The sequence below is a fragment of the Leptopilina heterotoma genome, unplaced genomic scaffold (assembly GCF_015476425.1).
Source record: "Leptopilina heterotoma isolate Lh14 unplaced genomic scaffold, ASM1547642v1 Lhet_123, whole genome shotgun sequence".
Lineage (NCBI taxonomy): Eukaryota > Metazoa > Arthropoda > Insecta > Hymenoptera > Figitidae > Leptopilina > Leptopilina heterotoma.
This window is the reverse complement of record NW_025110842.1, coordinates 2,036,903-2,042,902: the sequence shown is the minus strand read 5'-3', so window position 1 is coordinate 2,042,902 and position 6,000 is coordinate 2,036,903. Positions and strand designations below refer to the sequence as shown.

The 6,000-nt window shown below is 18.2% G+C and overlaps 1 protein-coding gene across 1 annotated transcript in view; it reads right to left on the bottom strand.

The window, feature by feature from the left end:
- Positions 1 to 3,003: 3,003 nt before the first annotated feature.
- The window catches only part of LOC122511896 (cytochrome c oxidase assembly protein COX18, mitochondrial-like), a 33,086-nt gene continuing 30,089 nt past the window's right edge, over positions 3,004 to 6,000 (bottom strand). Inside the window, exon 7 of the transcript XR_006302567.1 lies at positions 3,004 to 3,223. The gene's annotated coding sequence lies outside the window, so the exon portion shown is untranslated. The remainder of the gene's footprint in view (positions 3,224 to 6,000) is intronic.

The window sequence follows — 6,000 nt, the reverse complement described above, 5'->3', positions numbered from 1 at the left end:
AAATTGAATAAAAATGGATAGATTTGTACAAAATTGAAAAAACTGAATAAAATGTGATTAGAGTTGAATAGAATTGAATAAAAAGTGATTAGAATATAATATAATTGAATATAATTGAAAGGAATTGAATTGAATAAAATCGAATAAAAAGTTATTAGAATTCAATTCAATTTTTTTAATTATATTCAATTCTATGCAATTCTAATAACTTTTTATTCAATTTTTTCAATTCTGTACATATCTATTCATTTATTTTCAATTCTATCTAATTCTACTCAGTGGTATTCAATTATATTCAATTCAATTTAATTATATCGATTCTATTCAGTTCTATATTTTATTTTAAATCAAATTGAATTGAATTTTAATGAAATTGTATTTAATTTTATTAAATCTTATTAAATGCTATTCAATTCCATTCAAGTCTAATCAACATTTTTTAATTTCTATTCAATTCTGTCCAATTGTATTCATGATAATTTAAGTTTAATTCAATTCTACTTCAATTTTTATAATTTTCTTCAATTCTGTTTGTTTCTGTTAAATTTTATTTAATTTTGTTTAAATCTATTCCATAGATTTAATAAATATGATTAATTGAATCTATTCAATTCTATTCAATTCAATTCTATTCTATTCAATTCTATTCAATTCTATTCAATTCTATTCAATTCTATTCAATTCTATTCAATTCTATTCAATTCTATTCAATTCTATTCAATTCTATTCAATTCTATTCAATTCTATTCAATTCTATTCAATTCTATTCAATTCTATTCAATTCTATTCAATTCTATTCAATTCTATTCAATTTATATTATTTTTGTGTATTTTATTAAATAAAATTGAATTAAACTTGATTTATTCATGTTAATTTGAATAATAATTTGACAGGCAATAAAATAGAATGAAATGGAATAAAAATAAAAATAAATAATTGTAAATAATAATTGAAAAAGGAATAATATTGAATGAAATCGAATTGAATAGATTTAAATAGAATCTAGTAGAATTAAATAGAATTGAACAGTATTATGTAGAATTGAATTGAATAGAATTGAATTAATTAAAAATAATTAATAAAATTTAAATAATAATTAAACAAGGAATAAAATTGAATGAAATGGAAGTGAATAGAATTGAATTTAATTAAGTAGAATTAAATAGTATTAACATAAAAATAAATAATTGTAAATAATTCAAATTATAATTGAAAAAGGAATGATATTGAATGAAATCGAATTGAATAGAATTTAATAGAATTGAAATAAATATAAATAATTGTAAAAAATTCAAATAATAATTGAAAAGGGAATAATTTTTTATGAAATCGAATTGAATAGAATTGAGTAGAATTAAATAGAATAGAATAGATTTAAGTAGATTTAAATAGAAATGAATCAAACTAAATAGAATGGAAATAAAAATAAATAATTGTATTAAATTTCAAATAATAATTCAACAGGGAATAAAATTGAATGAAATGGAATTGAACAGAATTGAATAGAATTGAATAGAGTAGACTTGAATTGAATAGAATTGTGTATAATTGAATAGAATTGAATTAATCAAAAGAAAATAACAAAATTTAAATAATAATTGTTGCAGAAAATGAAATTCAATGAATCGGAATTAAATAGAATTAAATGGAATTAAAAAGAATTGAATTGAATTAAGTAGAATTGAATAGAAATGAAATGAACTTAACTAATTGTAATAAAATTTAAATAATAATTGAACTTTGAATAAAATTGAATGCAATGGAATTAAAATGAAAAGAATTTAATAGAATTGAATTAATCAAAAATAATAATTAACAAAATTTAAATAGTAATTGGACATCAGGAAATAAAATTGAACGAAATGGAATTGAATAGAATTGAATGGAATTAAGTAAAATTGAATAGAATTGTGATAAAAATAAATAATTGTAAAAAATTCAGACAATAATTGAAAAGAGAATAATAATGAATGAAATCGAATTCAATAGAATTAAGTAGAATTAAATAGAATAGAATATATTGAAGTAGACCTAAATAGAAATGAATCGAACTAAATAGAATTAAAATAAAAATAAAAAATTGTAATACATTTCAAATAATACTTCAACAGGGAATTGAATGGAATTGAATAAAATTGAATAAAATTGAATAAAACTGAATAGAATTGAATAGAATTGAATAAAATTAAATAGGATTGAATAAAATTAAATAGAATTGAATAAAATTAAATAGGATTGAATAAACTTGAATAGAATTGAATAGAATTGAATAAAATTGAATAAAATTGAATAGAATTGAATAGAATTGAATAGAATTGAATAGAATTGAATAGAATTGAATAGAATTGAATAGAATTGAATAGAATTGAATAGAATTGAATAGAATTGAAATAAACATAACTAATTTTAATAAAATTCAAATAATAATTGAACTTTGAATAAAATTGAATGCAATGGAATTGAATTGAATTAAATAGAATAGATTCAAGTAGATTTAAATAGAATTGAATTAGAAAGGATTAAAATTTACGGAACCAATGTTTTAACTATTCTAAAATTTTTTACTTTACCAATTTTTTTATTTTTTTTACACAAAAGTTAAAAAAAAACAAGTCCAAAAAATTCATTTAAACAAAAACGTTTGAAGTTAATTTGAAGATAATCATTTCCTTGCTGTAAGAATAAAAATTAAAAATTAGAAATAAAAAATAGAAAAAAAAATAAAAATAAAAAATAAATGTATGTTAAAAAATTGAAGAGCCCTCCTGTCCTTAATTCGGCGAATCAATAATAGTAGAGGTTCGAACGAAAGGGCAAGGGAGAAATGATTAAGCACGTGATAGCGATAGTCGTGAGGGCCGAATAAATGTCATTAAAGAAGTTTGAAAAAACATTTAGTTATTTAGGCAGATTGATTAAAGTGGAAATTTTATTTTATTTCATTTTATTTTTAGAACAAAGAAAGAAACGAAAAAGAAAAAGAAAATATAAAGGAATTGGAGGGTGGGGTGAGGGGGGGGGGGTGTACAACAAATAGGCTGGGCCTGCAGGGTAGTTATGACGCTCGCGTAACCTTGGCAACTTGCTCCGTATCCTTTAGATATTTCCCCTTCTTCGGATGCAAGTGGACCAAAAGTAGAGCAGATAATAATGATAAATGAGCGCTCACACTTTACTCCTCCTAATTCCAATATACTGACAGTGCTTCTGCTTCTGCTTCTGCTGTAAATACATACAAATTCATTGCCATAATTACAATATTGTAATTATTACAATATTCCTCATTATAATTATATATTATATTCATCATTTTTACATTCTCATCACATGAGAAGGTATTTTTTTTTTATTCATTTATTTAATACATAAAATTAAAAACTATTATAAATTGTATTTGTTGGTAAACTAAATAAACATGTGGATTAACTTAATATTAGGTTGACAAACGGAAAAAAGTAAAAATCTGATAAAAAATAGGGAAATAGAATAAAAAAATTGAAAATGATTTTAAAAAACAAAATTAAATGAATTTAAAATTTTAAAATAAAATGAAAATTATAAAAATTACACTAGATTTGACTAACATTGGAATTAAAGAAAATTGATTAAATTTGAAGAAAAATGGAATTGACTAAAATTCAAAAATAATTAAATAAGGTTAAAATTAAATTGAAATGGAATTAAATAAATACGAATTGAATTGAATTGAATAAAATGCAATTAAATGCAATTTAATAGAATTTAATTGAATAAAATGGAATTGAATGCAATTTAATAGAATTGAATTGAATAAAATGCAATTGAATGCAATTTAATAGAATTGAATTGAAAAAAATGCAATTGAATTGAATAAAATTAAATTAAACTGGATAAAATTGTAAAGAACTAAATGGAAAGAATTATTTTTTTAAAATAGAATATAATTGAATAAAGGAAAATATTATTGAATTTAATTTAAACAAATTCAACATAATTTAATACAATTTAATTAAAATGTAATTCAATTGATTTTAAAATACAATAGAATTGAATAGAATTGAATAAAATTGAAAATAAATTAAAAAAAGTTAAATTAAATCGAATATAATTTAGTAGAATTAAATAAAATGAAATAGAATTCGATTTGTTTAAAAGAAAAATGAAATAGAATTTTATTTGTCTTAAATAGAATTGAACAGAATTAAAAAGAATTAAATAAAATTAAGAAGGATTGAATAGAATTGAATAAAACTGTATAGAATTGAATAGAATTCATTAAAATTGAAAAGAACTGAATAGAATTGAAAATAATTGAACAGAATTAAACAAAACTTAATTAAAATGGAATTCAATTGATTTTAAAATTTAATAGAATTGAATAGAATTAAATAGAATTCAATAGAAAGAATTATTTTTTAAAAATAGAATACAATTGAAAAAAATAAAATATTATTAAATATAATTAAACCAAATTTAACAAAATTAAATAATAGAATTTGATTTTTCTTGAAAAAATTAAATTAAATTAAATGGAATTGAATAAAATTTGATTTGTCTTGAGTAGAATTGAAAATAATTGAACAGAATTGAATAGAAATGTATAGAATTAAGTAAAATAAAATTGAATAAAAATAGATATAATTGATTTTTTTGTGTATATCACTAAATAGAATTTAATAGAAATGAATAGGATTAAATAAAATGGAATAAAACTAAATTAAACGGCATAAAATTTTAAAGAATTAAATAGAATAGAAAATATTAAATAGAAAATAGAAATAAATAGAAAATTAAATAGAAAAAATAGAAAAAATAGAATAAAATTAAATAGAAAATAGAAAAAATAGAAAAATAAATAGAAAAATTAAAATTAAATAGAAAAAATTAAATAGAAAATTAAATAGAAAATAAATATAAAATTAAATAGAAAAAAGTTTTCTTAAATAGAATACATTTAAACAGAATTGAATATAATTAAACCAAGTTGAACAGAATTTAATAGAATTTGATTGAAATTGAATTCAATTAATTTCTAAAATTCAATGGACTTGAATAGAATTGAAAAAAATTTAATTGAATCGAATATAATTAAGTAAAAATAAATGAAATTAAATAGAATTTGATTTGTTTTGAAAAATTTAAATAAAATTGAATGGAATTGAATAAAATTTGATTTATTTTGTATAGAATTAAATATAATTGAATAGAATTGAATAAAATTGAACAAAATTTAATTGAATCGAATATAATTAAGTAAAAATAAATGAAATTAAATAGAATTTGATTTGTTTTGAAAAATTTAAATAAAATTGAATGGAATTGAATAAAATTTGATTCATTTTGTATAGAATTGTATAGAATTGTATAGAATTGAATAGAATTGAATAGAATTGAATAGAACTGAATAGAATGGAATAGAATTGAATAGAATTGAATAGAATTGATTAGAATTGATTAGAATTGAATAGAATTGAATAGAATTGAATAGAATTGAATAGAATTGAATAGAATTGAATTAAATTTAATTGAATCGAATATAATTAAGTAAAAATAAATGAAATTAAATAGAATTTGATTTGTTTTGAAAAATTTAAATGAAATTGAATGGAATTGAATAAAATTTGATTTATTTTGTATAGAATTAAATATAATTCAATAGAATTGAATAAAATGGAACAAAATTTAATTGAATCGAATATAATTAAGTAAAAATAAATGAAATTAAATAGAATTTGATTTGTTTTGAAAAATTTAAATAAAATTGAATGGAATTGAATAAAATTTGATTTATTTTGTATAGAATTAAATATAATTGAATAGAATTGAATAAAATTGAACAAAATTTAATTGAATCGAATATAATTAAGTAAAAATAAATGAAATTAAATAGAATTTGATTTGTTTTGAAAAATTTAAATAAAATTGAATGGAATTGAATAAAATTTGATTTATTTTGTATAGAATTGTATAGAATTGTATAGAATTGAATAGAATTGAATAGAATTGAATAGAATTGAATA